This window comes from Orcinus orca, chromosome 13 (assembly GCF_937001465.1).
Source record: "Orcinus orca chromosome 13, mOrcOrc1.1, whole genome shotgun sequence".
Taxonomy (NCBI): Eukaryota; Metazoa; Chordata; class Mammalia; order Artiodactyla; family Delphinidae; genus Orcinus; species Orcinus orca.
Genome location: NC_064571.1, coordinates 45,058,976 through 45,078,325, shown reverse-complemented (window position 1 = coordinate 45,078,325; position 19,350 = coordinate 45,058,976). Strand labels below are relative to the sequence as shown.

The window sequence follows — 19,350 nt, the reverse complement described above, 5'->3', positions numbered from 1 at the left end:
AGTACTCTTTCTACTTCATCTATGAAACTTTTTGAATAAAAGGGACTCATTGGGTGAAGATCTTACAGTTATTTAGGATATTAATCTTATTTTTCAGTATAATCCTGGAAGGTAGCAACTATTTCAACAAGTGCTGAGGCATTGCTATTTTATCGCTGCCTCATCCATTAATGGCTATTAATAATGATAACCTGAGTAATCAAGGCATTAAATTATGTTGATTGAAATCTGATTAAGGAGAAGGTGTGTAATATTTTATATAATTTCACATACAAATTTGTTAAAATTCTAAAATTAACTGGCATAAAAATAGGCAAATATTTAACAGTATTTAAACATCTATTATTTGATTAGGAAATTAGATCTACAGGCCTCTAATTTAATCCTAGTAACAACCCTGTGGAATAATGGTTTCATTATCCACAATATTTGGGTGAGGCAGGAGTTGCCACTGAAATGTAGGTTGATGAGTGACCTGCCCAAGGTCACACAGAGCAGAGATTCAAACTTAAGATTTCTATTTTGCTTCTGCAATTTAGGTTTCCAGAAAGGCTTATTTCTTAAGAGTTCGGGATAGCAGGAGTTTCATTGTAGTCATATATGTATATAAATTTCTTATATATATTATATAAATACGTAATTTTTCTCAAATTTAAAGAGAAGATTGTTAATCTTTAGGGCGTTGGTTCCTCCCTTGCATCTTTCTTCTACATTAGAATAACTTTCATAGCTCTCCAAATCTTTTGTTTCCCTCCTCAATCCTTAGCCAATTATCAACAATTTTTGTCAAAATTTTCTATTTCCCTTGCTGCTTCTTTCATAGTACTGGAATCAGATTTATCTGGGCAAAATGCCCAGTTCTAGTTAGCTTTTCACCCTTCTGAAATTATCAGCTAGAATTCACCCAAGCTAAGCAGTTCTAGAGGAGAAAGTAAATACTGATATTAAGTAACAAAAGAGGACTGACTTCGTTGATGGCCAGCAGTAGATTTATAGTTCTAAATTCTTATCTGTTCTGGCCAAACAGATTGTTAATAGTTCGGTGTGCTTTAAATGATAAACAAAAATATCACCCAAATCAACAAATATCAGCCTCCCTGATAGTTAATTTCTTTGTTTTAGAGAGTGGTGAATCAAGTGTTCTGGAAGTCCTTGACATTGCACTGTGTTCTAACAGAACCTTGAAATACGCTGTTCCCGTATGGAAAAATCGTGCTACATGTACTTGCAGTTGCTTCACCAGCAGTGATGATGGATTTGCACTGCACATCGACCCTCTCTCACCTAGTCTCCTCTGTGGCTAGTGGTGTTCGTTTGCAAGATGATTGGATGAGGTTAGACATACAGTTCATGTCTAACCTCGTGAATTCATATTAAATATTCATGAATGTGGGGGAGAAAACCAACTGGTGAACATGAACGATCAACTCGTGACTCCTCTGTACTACACACAAACCAAATGGACCAATCATAGGCTAAAACAGAGAAAAGCAAGGACACAAAGACCTTAATCCTCATTCTTCCCCTCTTTTTGCACACTGGCAAAGTGAAGCTTATTGCTTTCAGAATCTTAAGGGAAAGACATTTTCTACTGATAAATGATTGTTAATTGTCAGGAGTGTTCTCTGGCATCTCTGAGAATATGTCATACCCAGGTAAACTCCCTTCTTTCTTCTTAAACTTAATTATCCATTAAAAAATGTTTGGGAAAGGATGACCCTGGTATTTGGAATGATATTACAATCAATCATCAATCTACACCCTTGTGGAGGTAAAACTGTGTTTTGAAATAAGCAGCACCATTAGTCTTTGCTCTAGGATGGCTGAGCACCAGGAATTAAAGACTGTATGCAAGTTCAAGCCCATCCCATACAAGCTGGCCATCTACTTCAAACTGGATGGCCTTCAGAGGAATTATGATCCCATCTTATTAGGGGATGCCTCTGCATTGATATTTCAATTGTGTTTTCCTGGTGCTCCACTGCTTCACCATGCCCCTCCCACCTCCCTCCTATCCCCAGCTCCAGATCAAACCCCTGGAGACTGATGAACTGGATGGAGACTGAGAACATTCAACTGAGTCCTCCATGCCCTCCGTGAGCACTGTGGCTTGATTCCTGGTCCCCCTCCTTGAGGCCTTACAGTCAGATCAGTCAGTCTCTCTAGCCCAAAGCACACACATTCCTGGCTTACTCCATCAGGCCAATCATCACTTGAGGTCACATAAGCCCCTGGCTGTGGCAATGCCAATTATAACAAGCATGGCCTGGTGACCTCCTAATTGTATGAGACCAATTAACATTATACTTGTTGTTCATTCAACAATAAACAGCTTTTGTGACCATTAAATTGAGGCATACTACTAAATTTGCTGAGTATAACTTGGCAATACTTCTCCAAATCATTAACTGCCTAAGACTTTGAAAATAAAGTGTATCTTTGTGCCTCTTGCCTTCAGAGAATGTTACATTCTTGTGTGTATTTTCCTGCCCATTTCATTACATCGTACTTATGAGGTTTCTGCACAATGTTTCCCCATATGCCTCAGGGCCCTTATATTTTTCTGAATTCCAAATGGATAGTAGTATGAAGAGAGTGAGGGGTGTGACTCATCAAATTTGTACTAAATTCCTATTTCTTGTCTCTTTCTGATTCAAAATTCCAGCAAAATGAAAAGCAATGAAAGGATAAATATGTGGGTAAATCTTAATGAACACCAACTATATAAAACAAAAATAGTAAGGTGTTTTGTGATTTATAAAAAATTAGAATTAAAATACATGGGAATAAAGCACATGGGTTGGCAGGAAGGTAAATGGAGTTTAAGTTTTTTAAGGTCCTTCTATAGTCTGGGAAGAGGTAAAACTACCAATTTATTTTGGACTTTGATAAGTCAAGGGTACATGTTAAAGTATTCCCTAGGGAAACACTAAAAGAACAGCAAAGAGTATAAAACTGCAAATCTAATACAGGGGAGAATGGAATAGTACAAAACAGTACATCATTTTAGACAGAAAGCAAGAAAGGAAAGAAAAAGAAACTAAAATGTGCAGAATGAAAAAAAAAGGCAGAGAGTAAAGTGGTAGTTTAAACCTAAACATATCAATAGTTACATTAAAGGTAAGTGAATTAAATGCTCTTATAAAAACTGAAAATTCTCAGGTTGATTACAAAATCAAAACCCAAATACGTTGCTTCAAGAGAAATGATTTAAATATAAGGACACAGGTAGATTAAAGAAAAAAGATGGAAAATATGCTATGCAAACGCTAACCAAAAGAAAGTTGGCTTTGCAATATCAAAGTTGACTTTAAGGGAAAAAAGATTACAGAATAAAATGTAGTACTGTGTAATGATAAAAGTTTAGTTCACCAGGAAAATGTAGAAATTCTAAATTTAACTTCATTTAATCACATAGCCTCAATATAGATAGAGCAAAAATGGATAAAACTAAAGGGAAAAGTGAATAAACACAGTAAGAGATTTTAACATATCTCTCCCAGTAACTAAAAGAATAAACCTACATTTTCAGAAATGAATAGAAAATATGAATAACATGATTAAAAACTGAACTTACATACACAGAACACTGTACAGAACACATAACCTTTTCAAGTATTGAGGAAATATTAAAATAAAATGACTATATTCTGGTCTTAAGACAAGTCTAAATAAACTTCAAAAATTGCAATATACAGATTTTGTTCTCTAACTACAATGCAAATAAGATAGAAACAGCAACAACAATGACAAAACTAAATAATCCCTCTCTTTTGGAAAAGAAGAAATACACTTCAAAAGAACTCATGATTTAAAGAAGATAACAAAATTGAAATTTAGGACTATTTCAAACTGAATGAAAATGAAAATGTTACGTATCAAAACCTGTGGGGAAAAAGGCCAACCCTTAAGAAGGCCTATAGTCCCTCCTCTCCTTACATCATCCTATCTTTCCCCCCACCCCCCTGACTGTACTCAACTTACAAGATGAGATTTGTATCTGAGCTAGTCTGTTGTGAGAGTGGACTTGAGGATTTTGAAAGGCTGTTTAGAGAAGGAGGAAAAGATCTTGACCATGTCTTTCCAAAGAGCAGAACTAGAATAAGCAGGTAAAAAGAAAGGCAGATTTTAGTTCAGTGAAAGAAAAAAATGTTGTGGTCATTGGACATTTTAATATATTAGGAGATAATGAGGTTCCTATCACTGGAAATATGCAAATGGTGCAATGTGAATCCCAGTAGTGTGTGTGTGTGGGGATTTGACCAGTTACCTGTGTTTAAAGATGGTGCTAAAGCATGGCATGCAAATATGGCAGAATGTTAACAGTTTCTGAATCTGTGTCATACCTTCAACTTCAAGTTTGAAAACTTGATTAAAAAACATCGAAAAATAGATGCTGCATCCACCCCAATATAGAAAGTTGTGAAGATTCAACAAGATTGAATATCTATACTTTCTCTCTTTGACATATGGTGTACATACATCTATCTTTGTATATATACAATATGTATTGTGATGCTTACTTTTATACTTTTATAATTTTTCCTCTAACATATGAAAAACTCACTCTATGATAAAGCATAGCAAGGAAAGATCTCATCCTAAGTGGTTATTTATTCTCTCTCTCTTCCTTGAGCAAGGAGGTAGTTAAGAAATCCTAGACTTATTATTCCTTGTAAGTATTAAGAATTTTTCAGGAAGGGGGACTCTGCAGGCTTCATCATATTAAGGCATAAGATTATTTGGTGTTCAAAATGTTAAATGCAAGCAACTATCAGCTTGTGCCCAAGTGTTTCATATGCCATTAAACCAAGTGAGATTTGACTTTTTGGTTTTGTTCCAAATTGATACTATAGTTACTGTTTCCCTCAAATTATTCATGAATTATCATGCATACTTGAATTTAATTTGCTGATAAATTGTGTTTGATGTACATAGGCTGTGGGATATCTCCCAGCCCCTGTGTTAAAACACTTGCAGTGATGTGAAGAAATAGCATTCAAATAACTCCTGAGTATTAGTTTGAGTAGTACCTAAAGGCAATAGGGGACAAAAGAAAATACTGTTTCCTAAAACTATGACCTGGTGAGTTTTGATGCTAAAGAATTCTCAAGCTAGCATATAAAATAGTCTTTGGACTTTTAAATGAGTTTGGGGCATTTTACCTTACAGTTCTTAGAAGCAAAAATACATTTGGACTGTATATTCTCTGAAATGTCTTTCAGTTTAAAAAATCTGAAATTAAAGCTCACTTTGCTGAAATCCTGAACACTGTTGTGAAAAGGATTCATTTTCCAGCTCTTATCTCTTCTGCCCTCTCTAACACAAAATGTTGGAACCTGGGAAACCTGAAGAACATGCTCTTGCTTCTTGGGGGCCATGACCGTTTCTTCTTCCCTTCTTTTTCATTTTTCAGCAGTAACTTCTCCCTCCTCCTAATCTGTAGAATCAAAGGAGGGTTTAAAATGGACTCATCTTTCTGGACAGGATTGAATGGCTCTGTTAGCAGAGTGGGATGAATAGAAAGTTCTCTTCAATGTTTTGGTGCAGTACTGTGTGCCTGTAAAGTTACATACTTGCCCGGAATTTAGACTAGCTTAATGCTTGTTTGGCAGCATAAACTCTGAAAAAAATCTTGTGGGGAAACATGCCCCATACATGGTTTCTGTCTGTAGAGTACAAAGGGAGATGGACGTGTGCCAGTTATGTAGTTGATGTGTTAAAGGTAGATGCCAAACTAAGGCAGTCTTTGAGAGAGTTTCTTGGCATGAATAAACAGATTTAAAAAAAAGTCTATGTTCTTAGATCTGTTATATATACTTAAAATGGTTACTGCATGGAGCACATCTGTAGAGTCCATCATATTCCAAGTTTTCATTTTAGAAGAAAATGGAAAAATTGAGCAATTCATATTGTTAATTTTAAAATTAGCCTAGAATTATTTCTCCCTAGAAATGTAATAATTTGTTTGTGGAAACCTTTAAATGAAAACCTTTGGCTTCAGGCACATATGTGCTCAATATGAATGACTGTGAAGCTGCCAGGTAGATGTAAGGAGGTCCTGTCAGTGACCTTCAACTACAGGTCTCTTTCCATGGCTTTCAGAATTAGAACAACCATACTATTTTCTCACTGCATAGTATTTTTAAGTTCTAAATTATTTTATTTGAGGTTGTTTCCTTCTTTAGTTGCTTGTGCTAGCCTTTTTTCTAGCCTTATTATACCAAGAGTTTATTATACCAAGAATTAGAGTTTACAGGAAGACTTGACCTTTTTAGAAAGTCTGAGAACCACAGAATAAATTTTTTTCTTATACAACTCCCTGACAGAAAGATATGAAATACGATTGAGACAGAAGAGTGGGTAAGATCATGAGTTTTAGAGTCAAATAAGTCTCAGTTCAAACCCAAGCAACACCGTGTTTTTGGTATGTGTTGGGAGAAAGTCACTTAACCTTTCCAAGTCTCACTGCCATGTCTGTCAAGTAGGGATAATATGCATTTCTTAATATTCTTGTGAGGACTAACTGAAGTAATACACACCCCAAATGGTACCTGGTTGACACTAGGGCTCAATAAATTGTATTTAACAAAACTGTGAATTTGCTATACGTGAGGGTGGTACTTCTGTTATAGACAAGTGGAAGGAAGCAAGAAAACTGCAGAAAGGCAGGGCTTTTTAATATAGTTTTCTATGTCCTTGCATGTAATTACACATCCTATCTTGGTTTCTTTGCTCAGTGTCGTATTTTGAGTGTGACAGTGAAATCCAATCATGAGGAACAACCATAGCATCAAATGACTTCCCTTGCTTTTGCGTATTCCAGATGAATGGATGCAAGAACAGGCAAAATCAGCCTTTCTTTCTTAAAGTTATTTCTCATTAGGGAAATTGCAAACATTCACACAAATGTGATCTGGCAAAACAAAAAGAATCTAGAATCTTTTGCATTTTATAATATTTTGTGATCTGAAAGGACAGTTGGTGGCAATAGGACCCAGACACAGAAATGGAATGTTAATGCTTATGAAGACTACTTAGCAAACATAGCTTTAACTAGAGCTCTAATTAGAACTTAAGTGTAACTCTGAGAACTTTTGTGTGAACAAGTTCTAGCTATGAAAAAGCTGTGAAAGTGTAAAATTCAGAAGCAATTTTTATTTATTATATTGACTATGTCAAGGATATTATGGTCATCATCTTTCAAGACAGTGATGAAATTATAAATCAGAACTAGAGAACAGATGGGGAATATTTTCAAACGTAGTGGGAAAAACTGCATGTAAATGAGTCAAATGAGCAGGTCTGAGGAGTCTCCGCTAAACATAATAGTGATCTATATCATTTGTAGTTGGTGAAGCACCCATTCAATCATATCACACAGGAGGATTTGATCTGGAGCCAATTCTTGTTTGTTAAAAGCTATGCTAGTAGGGGCTTCCCTGGTGCGCAGTGGTTGAGAGTCCGCCTGCCGATGCAGGGGACACGGGTTCATGCCCCGGTCTGGGAAGATCCCACATGCCGCGGAGCGGCTAGGCCCGTGAGCCATGGCCGCTGAGCCTGCGCGGCCGGAGCCTGTGCTCCGCAACGGGAGAGGCCACAACGGTGAGAGGCCCCGCGTACCGCAAAAAAAAAAAAAAGAAAAAAAGCTATGCTAGTAATATAGTAAAAACTCATGGCATATTAGAAAAATTTTCTTTGGAAAATTAATTTTGGTTTCTTTGGAAACCAAATGACCTCCAAATGCTTTCATTATGGCCTTACAAAAATTATATATGTATATATGATAGATTCTTATTCCCATATTAAAGGTAAAACAGAGAAAATTAATAGGAAAAATTAAAGAATTTAAAGCTTGAGGAAAAACACTATGCTTATGGTGGCAGTGTGACAAATTAGCAGGTGACAAGGCTGACTTCCTTCTCTGTTGTCTTATTATCCCACCTTTTTCCATCCTGCATTTCTGATTCCTTCTTCCTATTTCAGTATTTGCTTTTGCATTTGCCCTTTCTCAAGTTCACCTCAATTGGGCAGACCATTCTTTTACCTTGAGAATTCTGACTGCTGCCACATCCAAGGTAGGGTGAGGACCATCTCCTACTGGTGTGCAGGCCTTGGGCACTGCTGCTTCAGCAATGGTTTGTGAGTGCTGTTTCCCTAGCCCAGTGCTATGACTCTCCAGTGCACCCCTCAGGAGCTCAGCAGGCTGTCCCCACCGTCTTCATCTCCTCAGGGAGGTGGGCTGCTATACAGGCCCCCAGAACCCCAACACCAGCCACCTAATCCTGTGACTACTCACATAGATGTCAGTAAAAGGCAGAAGGTCCTGTATAATTGGATGAACCTCACTGCAATATAACAGGTAGTTTCATCTAAAAACTAGTCCTTTCATCAGTGCCATCTTGTATGGCCCTCCATATCAGCCAGGCAATATACTGCCATGTGCAAACATATGTTGCCACTTGTCTGCCTTTGACCGTAATCCTCTCTCCAACCCTTCTACCTTAACAGGATAGATTCCCCTTCTAGGTCCAGCTCACGTCCACCTTCATTAAGTTTCTTTTCCCGGGTTCCTTTGGCCAATGTAAGATAACTGCAGAAAGCAGCTTGTCCAACTGACCTCTGGGTCTGCTGTATCTACAGATTATCCTTGCTAAGGAAGAGGAAGAGCAGCATACTTGCTATCTGTGGAAAATCCACTGCCTTGGAGAGATCTTGGACAGCTATCCCCCCACCCCTCTTCTCCTTAACTAGACTCACGTTAAGGATGAAGGGGTGCCTCTGACACTCTGTGTGGCTTAGGGTCCTAAACAAGTTTTTCTCCAATCACTGAATTCTGGCATTCTCCACTAGGAAACCAGCAGCTGAATATCCCTAGGCACACATCAGTGGCCTATATAATTTTATAGCCTCAATTTGTTAAAGGTACCAGTTGAGCTCTCCATTAGATTTGATGTGTAAATTCTAGCACTATTATATTATAAAGTGGCAAAACACTTAAGAAAAATAACACTCAATTCTTCCATAGTATTTCTACAATTATATTGTCACTACAACAATTTTTTTTACAAGACTAGGGGATGCTATGCCAAATAAGGGAAATGTGTAGACCCTCTTGTAGCTTCTGCAAAGGCTGAGTTACAATTTTATTTTCAAACTAGTTTTCCAGTAAGTTTTAGTACAAATTTTAAGATGGAACAAATCTCAAGTAGTAAAAATGCTTTAAGAGTATACAGTTATATTCTGTGTGGATAAAATCGTAATGGCCTGGAACAATGACTACATGCCGAGTGGAATTTTAAGGCTGGTTTTGACTTTATGGAAGCTTTTCCTTGAGCTAAGGTATTTTCCCCACTGTGTTATGTTTGATAAAGATTTAAACTTACAAACAGAACTGTGCTATTTTTATAATGAAATTCATACTTAATTTGCCTTTGTAGCACTGGTATAAATGAAGAATAAAACCAGTCCTAATTAACTACAATAAAATTATCTTATTGGGTTAACAAATTTAGAACTCAGAAATAAGTTTTAAAAGCGAATGATGTGTTTACCTCTTCTGTAAGCAAAGCTGATTATGCCACTTCCCACTATCTTCAGGATGATATCCAAACTTTTTAACATGACATGCAAGGCCCTTCATGATTTGACTTTAACCTGTCATCTTGTATTGCTCACTGAATTGTACAGAACACTTGTTTCTTCTGTATTCTACTTAATGACCTCAGCAAATACTGTTCCCTCTGCCTAGAACACTCTTTCTCTTTCCCTCCTTTCCTTCCCCCAGTTCATTAAGGGCTAATTCCCACAACTTCCCAAGACTGACGCCTGGTAGTACCTTCTCTGGGAAGTTTCTGAAACGGGACTCAAAATTTCACATTGCTGTTACTGTCTACTTGCTCAGACTGTGAGCGCTTTGTGGGCAGGCACCATAAGCTTTCATCTTTGTATTCTCAACACCTACTGTGCTTTGCACACAGTAGTTACTCTACTCAGGCTTGTTGAATAATCTCACACTTTGAAATTATGTTTAGGGATCTAGCTACAGGATACCTCTGTGGTCTTGTGCTATCTCCCGAACTGTAAGTAACAGAGCAATTGTTAAAATATTTCCCCCCATCTTACTATTCCCAAATCCAACATAAAATTAAAAAGCAAACCTAGACAACTAACACATCATCTCCAGCAGACCCCACTCTTGAGAAGAAAAGTATAGACCTGACTATTGTTTATGAAGTGTTCCAGAATGGACACTTAAATAGATCAATAAATGAACAAACCAGGTGTTTTGCCTTTGCAAAATTCTTGCTCTGGGTGGGTCTTCAAAAAAACAAAAGCAAAGACGAAACAAAACAATGTCCCCACCCCCCCCAAACCAAAGAGTATCAAGACTTAGTGAAGTGATCTCTAAGTCTAGTTAAAATTCCTTTGGATTATTCCATAGGCTAAACTATATATTCTTATATTCTTAAGTTCTTGCTTTATTAGCTTAGCAGTCTAGCCTCACCCCCACTCCAAAACTGCTGTTCCTCTTTTTGTATTCCATTCAAATTCTTATTTTTAAACAAAGATAATTTTTAACTGGAAAATGCATTTCCCCTAGACATATCAGGAGAACTTGTTGCTCTCCTCTATTTATAAACAGATTACTCCCTTAGTTCATGCTTATTTGCAAAATGGATTGTAGGAGACTCACAGGGGAGAGTGGGCATTTGGATAATTGCCTCTTGCCATAATTTTCTGTAATTGCAAAACCTTATTTTAACTAAGGCATGAGTCTGCTTAGGTTGTATTCATTGCATATTGCAGTGTCACAGACTTAAACATGTTAAGATAAGAGAAACTCTTAAAGGTCTATGTTTAGACACAGTTTATGGTTAGAGACTTGCTCCATATTCCTTCGGTCATACATTATGACTAACGAACGTTCTACTGTTTAATGGATGTGGGCACGAAGCAGAAAGGATGATTGTCCAGAAGATCATTTAAGGGCTTACTTAGCTCCTAACTGGTTATTTCACTGGGTGCAGAAGATGAAGTTACACCAAAATGTTATTAATTTACAAGTTTGATGTTTACCTTTGTAATACCTATGAATAAATGTATTGCTAAACAATATCATAAACTGTTGACCCTACTTGGAGTGGAACTTGTTTAGAATCATCATTTGACTCAGGAGAAGTACTTACATACAAAAATAATGAATGTGTCTGTTAGAAATAGTTTTAAACAAATTATTAAATTATTATTATGATTCTGAAAATAGTCCTTATGGATTCAACTACCTTTTTATACCTCTTATTAGCATCGTTACTATATGTACTAACTTGAAAGTTAGTACCATTCTTTCTTGAGAAACTTACTCAATTTTCAGTCAGTCAGACTGACATATGCCCTCTCTGTCCCAGTCCCCCACCCAAGTCCTATTAGGGTGATTTAATACATTTAACAGTATGTGTATGCTTATTTTTCCTCCTTATCCTACAACTATCTGGAGGTAGCATTTTTATTAGGTCACTCCTTGCTCAAAATCTTTCACTAATTTTGACAGTACTAAATCTAAATGGCTTAACAAGAATTCAGGGTTCTACATAAATTTCCTCCAATGACCTTCCTATCCTGTTTCCTGCTTCCCCTATAGTAGTCCCTCTTTCCCTCACCCCAAACCCATTACTCTGTATACAGGGTGTCCACCCAGCAAAGCCTGCCTTTCTCTTCTCAGGTTTATTAACATCCAGTTCATCCTTCATGACCCATATCACAACTGCTCCCTCCACAAAGCCCTAACTGGCCCTTGGTTGCAGCAACCAATCCCTCCTTTGGACCCCTCCAGTGCTTCTTGGTAACCATAACTACCATTGACTACATGGGGACTGAGGCCCTCAAGGAGGGTTTTGTTGACTTGAATTGTTGAGCTGAATTATTTGTGTTGGTTACTTTTCTTTTTTTTTTTAAATTGATGTATAATTGACATACAACATCATATTAGTTTCAGGCGTACAACCTAACAGTTTGATATTTGTGGATATTGTGAAATGATCACCACAATACATCTAGTTAATGTCCATCACCATACATTGTTACAGAATTTTTTTTCTTGTGATGAGAACTTTTAAGGTCTACTCTCTTAGCAACTTTCAAATATACACTACTGTGTTATTAACTATAGTTGCCATGCTGTATGTTATATCCCCATGACTTTTTTATTTTATAACTGAGAGTTTGTACCTTTGATTCCCTTCACTCATTTTGCCCACCCCCCACCCCCCACCTCTGGCAACCACCAATCTGTTCTCTCTATCTATGTATCTAATTTTAAAAAATCTGACCTTATCTAACCCCTTTCAGATAGACTGAAAAGTCCTTGCAAGAAAGGTGGTGTGGGGAGACCTTCAAGATGGCGGAGGAGTAAGATGTGGAGATCACCTTCCTCCCCACAAATACATCAGAAATACATCTACACGTGGAACAACTCCTACAGAACACCGACTGAACGCTGGCAGAAGAACTCAGACTTCCCAAAAGGCAAGGAACTCCCCACGTACCTAGGCAGGGCAAAAGAAAAAAGAAAAAACAGAGACAAAAGAATAGGGACGGGACCTGCACCAGTGGGAGGGAGCTGTGAAGGAGGGAAAGTTTCCATACACCAGGAAGCCCCTTCTCGGGCAGACACGGGGGTGGCGGAGCGGGGGAGCTTCGGAGCCATGGAGGAGAGCGCAGCCACAGGGGTGCGGAGGGCAAAGCGTAGAGATTCCCGCACAGAGGACTGGTGCGGACCAGCACTCACCAGCCCGAGAGGCTTGTCTGCTCACCCGGGGGCGGGCGGGGGCTGAGAGCTGAGGCTCGGGGCTTTGGAGGTCAGATCCCAGGCAGAGGAGTGGGGTTGGCGGTGGGAACAAGCCTGAAGGGGCTAGTGTGCCACAGCTAGCCGGGAGGTAGTCCGGGAAAAGGTCTAGGCCTGCCTAAGAGGCAAGAGACCATTGTTTCGGGGTGCACGAGGAGAAGGGATTCAGAGCACCACCTAAACGAGCTCCAGAGACAGGCGCGAGCCACGGCTATCAGCGCGGACCCCAGAGACGGGCATGAAATGCTAAGGCTGCTGCTGCCACCACCAAGAAGCCTGTATGCAAGCACAGGTCACTATCCACACTTCACCTCCCCGGGAGCCTGTGCAGCCCGCCACTGCCAGGGTCCCGTGATCCAGGGCCAACTTCCCCGGGAGAACACATGGCGTGCCTCAGGCTATTGCAACGTCACACCAGCCTCTGCCGCTGCAGGCTCGCCCCGCATCCGTACCCCTTCCTCCACCCGGCCTGAGTGAGCCAGAGCCCCCGAAGCAGCTGCTCCTTTAATCCTGTCCTGTCTGAGCGAAGAACAGACACCCTCAGGCGACCTACACGCAGAAGCAGGGCCAAATCCAAAGCTAAAACCCAGGAACTGAGGGAACAAAGAAGAGAAAGGAAATTTTTCCCAGCAGCCTCAGGAGCAGCGGATTAAATCTCCACAATCAACGTGATGTGCCCTTCAACTGTGGAATACCTGAATAGACAATGAATCATCCCAAAATTGGGGTGGTGGACTTGGGAGAAACTGTAGACTTGGGGTTTGCTTGCTGCATCTAAAATTTGTTTCTGGTTTTATGTTTATCTTAGTTTAGTATTTAGAGTTTATTATGATTGGTAGATTTGTTTATTGATTTGGTTGCTCTCTTCCTTTTTTTTTATATATAGACATATATATATATATTTCCTTTTTCTCTTTATGTGAGTGTGTATGTGTATGCTTCTTTGTGTAACTTTGTCTGTATAGCTTTGCTTTAACCATTTGTCTTAGGGTTCTGTCTGTCCGTTTTTTTGGACTTTTTTTTTTTTTTTAGTATAATTTTTACTGATTGTTATCATTGGTGGATTTGTTTTTTGGTATGGTTGCTCTCTTCTTTCTTTTTTTAATATTTTTAAATTTTTAAAATTTTTAATAAGTTTAAACTTTTTTTATTTTAATAACTTTATTTTGTTTTATTTTATATTTTCTTTCTTTCTTTCTTTCTTTCTTTTTTTCTCCCTTTTCTTCTGAGCGATGTGGTTGACAGGGTCTTGGGGCTCCAGCCAGGTGTCAGGCCTGTGCCTCTGAGGTGGGAGAGCTGAGTTCAGGACCTTGGTCCACGACGGACCTCCTGGCTCCACATAATATCAAATGCAAAAGCTCTCCCAGAGACCTCCATCACAACGTTAAGACCCAGCTCCACTCAATGACCAGCAAAGCTACAGTGCTGGACACCCTATGCCAAACAACTGGCAAGACAGGAACACAACACCACCCATTAGCAGAGAGACGGCCTAAAATCATAATAAGATCACAGACACCCCAAAACACACCACTGGATACAGTCCTGCCCACCAGAAAGACAAGACCCAGCCTCATCCAACAGAACACAAGCCCCATGCCCCTCCACCAGGAAGCCTACACAATCCACTGAACCAAACGTAGCCACTCGGGGCAGACACCAAAAACAACGGGAACTACGAACTTGCAGCCTGCAAAAAAGGAGACCTCAAACACAGTAAGTTAAGCAAAATGAAAAGACAGTGAAACACATAGCAGATGAAGGAGCAAGTAAAAACCCACCAGACCAAGCAAATGAAGAGGAAATAGGCAGTCTACCTAAAAAAGAATTCAGAGTAATGATAGTAAAGATGATCCAAAATCTTGGAAATAGAATGAAGAAAATACAAGGAACATTTAACAAGGACCAAGAAGAACTAAAGAGCAAACAAACAATGATGAACAACACAATAAATGAAATTTAAAATTCTCTAGATGGAATCAATAGCAGAATAACTGAGGAAGAAGAACGAATAAATGATCTGGAAGGTAAAACAGTGGAAATAACTATGGCAGAGTAGAATAAAGAAAAAAGAATGAAAAGAATTGAGGACAGTCTTAGAGACCTCTGGGACAATATTAAATGCACCAACATTTGAATTATAGGGGTCCCAGAAGAAGAAGAGAGAAAGAAAGGGACTGAGCAAATATTTGAAGAGATTATAGTTGAAAACTACCCTAATATGGGAAAGGAAATAGTCAGTGAAATCCCAGAAGTGCAGAAAGTCTCATTCAGGATAAATCCAAGGAGAAACACACCAAGACACATAATAATGAAACTGTCAAAAATTAAATACAAAGAAAAAAATTAAAAGCACCAAGGGAAAAAGAACAAATAACATACAAGTGAATTCCCATAAGGTTAACAGCAGATCTTTCAGAAGAAACTCTGCAAGCCAGAAGGGAGTGGCAGGACATATTTAAAGTGATGAAAGGGAAAAACCTACAACCAAGATTACTCTACCCAGCAAGGATCTCACTCAGATTCAACGGAGAAATTAAAACCTTTACAGACAAGCAAAAGCTAAGAGAATTCAGCACCAACAAACCAGCTTTACAACAAATGCTAAAGGAACTTCTCTAGGCAGGAAATACAAGAGAAGGAAAAGACTTACAATAACAAACCCCAAACAATTAAGAAAATGGTAATAGGAACATACATATCGATAACTACCTTAAATATAAATGGATTAAATGCTCCAACCAAAAGTCATAGACTGGCTGAATGGATACAAAAACAAGACCCATACATATGCTGTCTACAAGAGACACATTTCAGACCTAGGGACACATACAGACTGAAAATGAGGGGATGGAAAAAGATTCCATGCAAATGAAAATCAAAACAAAGCTGGAGTAGCAATACTCATATCAGATAAAATAGACTTTAAAACAAAGACTATTACAAGGACAAAGAAGGACACTACATAATGATCAAGTGATCAATCCAAGAAGATATAACAATTGTAAATATTTATGCACCCAACATAGGAGCTCCTCAATACATAAGGCAAATGCTAACAGCCATAAAAGGGGAAACAGTAACACAATCAGAGTAGGGGACATTAACACCCCACTTTCACCAATGGACAGATCATCCAAAATGAAAATAAGTAAGGAAACACAAGCTTTACATGATACATTAAAGAAGATGGACTTAATTGATATTTATAGGACATTTCATCCAAAAACAACAGAATACACCTTCTTCTAAAGTGTTCATGGAACATTCTCCAGAATAGATCATATCTTGGGTCACAAATCAAACCTTGGTAAATTTAAGAAAATTGAAATTGTATCAAGTATATTTTCTGACTACAACGCTATGAGACTAGATATCAATTACAGGAAAAATCTGTAAAAAATACAAACACATGGAGGCTAAACAATACACTCCTAAATAACCAAGCGATCACTGAAGAAATCAAAGAGGAAATCAAAAAATACCTAGAAACAAATGACAATGAAAACACGATGACTCAAAACCTATGGGATGCAGTAAAAGCAGTTCTAAGACGGAAGTTTATAGCAATACAATCCTACCTCAAGAAACAAGAAAAATCTCAAATAAACAACCTAACCTGACACCTAAAGCAATTAGAGAAAGAAGAACAAAAAAAACCCAAAGTTAGCAGAAGGAAAGAAATCATAAAGATCAGATCAGAAATAAATGAAAAAGAAATGAAGGAAACAATAGCAAAGATCAGTAAAACTAAAAGCTTGTTCTTTGAGAAGATAAACAAAATTGATAAACCATTAGCCAGACTCATCGAGAAAAAAAGAAGAGTCAAATCAATAGAATTAGAAATGAAAAAGGAGAAGTTACAACTGACACTGCAGAAATACAAAGGATCATGAGAGATTACTACAAGCAACTATATGCCAATAAAATGGACAACCTGGGAGAAATGGACAAATTCTTAGAAAAGCACAACCTTCTGAGACTGAACCAGGAAGACACAGAAAGTATAAACAGACCAATCAAAAGCACTGAAACTGAGACTGTGATTAAAAATCTTCCAACAAACAAAAGCCCAGGACCAGATGGCTTCACAGGCAAATTCTATCAAACATTTAGAGAAGCGCTAACACCTATCCTTCTCAAACTCTTCGAAAAAATTGCAGAGAGAGGAACACTCCCAAAGTCATTCTACAAGGCCACCATCACCCTGATACCAAAACCAGACAAAGATGCCACAAAGAAAGAAAACTACAGGCCAATATCACTGATGAATATAGATGCAACAATCCTCAACAAAATACTAGCAAACAGAATCCAAGAGCATATTAAAAGGATCATACACCATTATCAAGTGGGGTTTATCACTGGAATGCAAGGATTCTTCAATATATGCAAATCAATCAATGTGATAAACCATATTAACAAATCAAAGGATAAAAACCATATGATCATCTCAATAGATGCATAAAAAGCTTTCAACAAAATTCAACACCCATTGTTGATAAAAACTCTCCAGAATGTACACATAGAGGGAACTTACCTCAACATAATAAAGGCCATATATGACAAACCCACAGCCAACATCGTTCTTAATGGTGAAAAACTGAAACCATTTCCTCTAAGATCAGGATCAAGACAAGGTTGTCCACTCTCATGACTATTATTCAACATAGTTTTGGAAGTTTTAGCCACAGCAATCAGAGAAGAAAAAGAAATAAAAGGAATCCAAATCAGAAAAGAAGAAGTAAAACTGTCACTGTTTGCAGATGACATGATACTATACACAGAGAATCCTAAAGATGCTATCAGAAAACTACTAGATCTAATCAATAAATTTGGTAAAGTAGCAGGACACAAAATTAATGCACAGAAATTGCTTGCATTCCTACACACTAATGATGAAAAACCTGAAAGGGAAATTAAGGAAACACTCCCATTTTCCATTGCAACAAAAAGAATAAAACACCTAGGAATAAACCAACCTAAGGAGACAAAAGACCTGTATGCAGAAAACTATAAGACACTGATACAAGAAATTAAAGATGATACAAACAGATGGAGAGATATACCATGTTCTTGCATTGGAAGAATCAACATTGTGAGAATGACTATACTATCCAAAGCAATGTACAGATTCAATGCAATCCCTATCAAACTACCAATGGCATTTTTCACTGAACTAGAACAAATAATTTCACAATTTGTATGGAAACACAAAAGACCCTGAATAGCCAAAGTAATCTTGAGAAAGAAGAACGGAGCTGGAGGAATCAGGCTCCCTGACTTCAGAGTATACTACAAAGGTACAGTAATCAAGACAGTATGGTACTGGCACAAAATCAGAAATATAGATCAATGGAACAGGATAGAAAGCCCAAAGATAAACCCACATACATATGGTCACCTTATCTTTGATAAAGGAGGCAAGAGTATACAATGGAGAAAAGACAGCCTCTTCAATAATTGGTGCTGGAAAACTGGACAGCTACTAGTAGACGAATGAAATGAGAACACTCCCTAACACCATACACAAAAATAAACTCAAAATGGATTAAAGACCTAAATGTAAGGCCAGACACTATACAACTCTTAGAGGAAAACATAGGCAGAACACTCTATTACATATATCACAGCAAGATCCTTTTTGACCCACCTCCTAGAGAAATGGAAATAAAAACGAAAATAAACAAATCGGACCTAATGAAACTTAAAAGCCCTTGTACAGCAAACGAAACCATAAACAAGATGAAAAGACAATCCTCAGAATGGGAGAAAATATTTGCAAACAAAGCAAGTGACAAAGGATTAATCTCCAAAATTTACAAGCAGCTCACACAGCTCATTATCAAAGAAACAAACAACACAATCCAAAAATGGGCAGAAGACTTAAATAGGCATTTCTCCAAAGAAGATGTACAGATTGCTAACAAACGCATTAAAGGATGCTCAACATCACTAATCATTAGAGAAATGCAAATCAAAACTGCAGTGAGGTATCACTTCACACCAGTTAGAATGGCCATCATCAAAAAATCTACAAACAATAAATGCTGGAGAGGGTGTGGAGAAAAGTTAACCCTCTTGCACTGTTGGTGGGAATGTAAATTGATACAGCCACTATGGAGAACAGCATGGAGGTTCCTTAAAAAATTAAAAATAGAACTGCCATATGATCCAGCAATCCCACTACTGGGCATATACTCTGAGAAAACCATAATTCAAAAAGAGTCATGTACCACAATGTTCATTGCAGCTCTGTTTAGAATAGCCAGGGCATGGAAGCAACCTAAGAGTTCATTGACAGATGAATGGATACAGAAGATGTGCACATATATAAAATGGAATATTACTCAGCCATAAAAAGAAACGAAATTGAGTTATTTGTAGTGAGGTGGATGGACCTAGAGTCTGTCACACAGAGTGAAGTAAGTCAGAAAGAGAAAAGCAAATACCGTATGCTAACACATATATATGGAATCTAAAAAAAAAAAAAAAGGTTCTGAAGA

General features: G+C 37.9%; 1 protein-coding gene and 1 long non-coding RNA gene across 18 annotated transcripts in view; one reads left to right on the top strand and one right to left on the bottom strand.

The window, feature by feature from the left end:
* LOC117198314 (uncharacterized) overlaps positions 1-19,350 on the top strand; it is a 424,014-nt gene that overhangs the window by 181,337 nt on the left and 223,327 nt on the right. The gene's annotated exons all lie outside the window — the stretch shown is intronic.
* The window catches only part of EFEMP1 (EGF containing fibulin extracellular matrix protein 1), a 68,234-nt gene that overhangs the window by 22,291 nt on the left and 26,593 nt on the right, over positions 1-19,350 (bottom strand). The gene's annotated exons all lie outside the window — the stretch shown is intronic.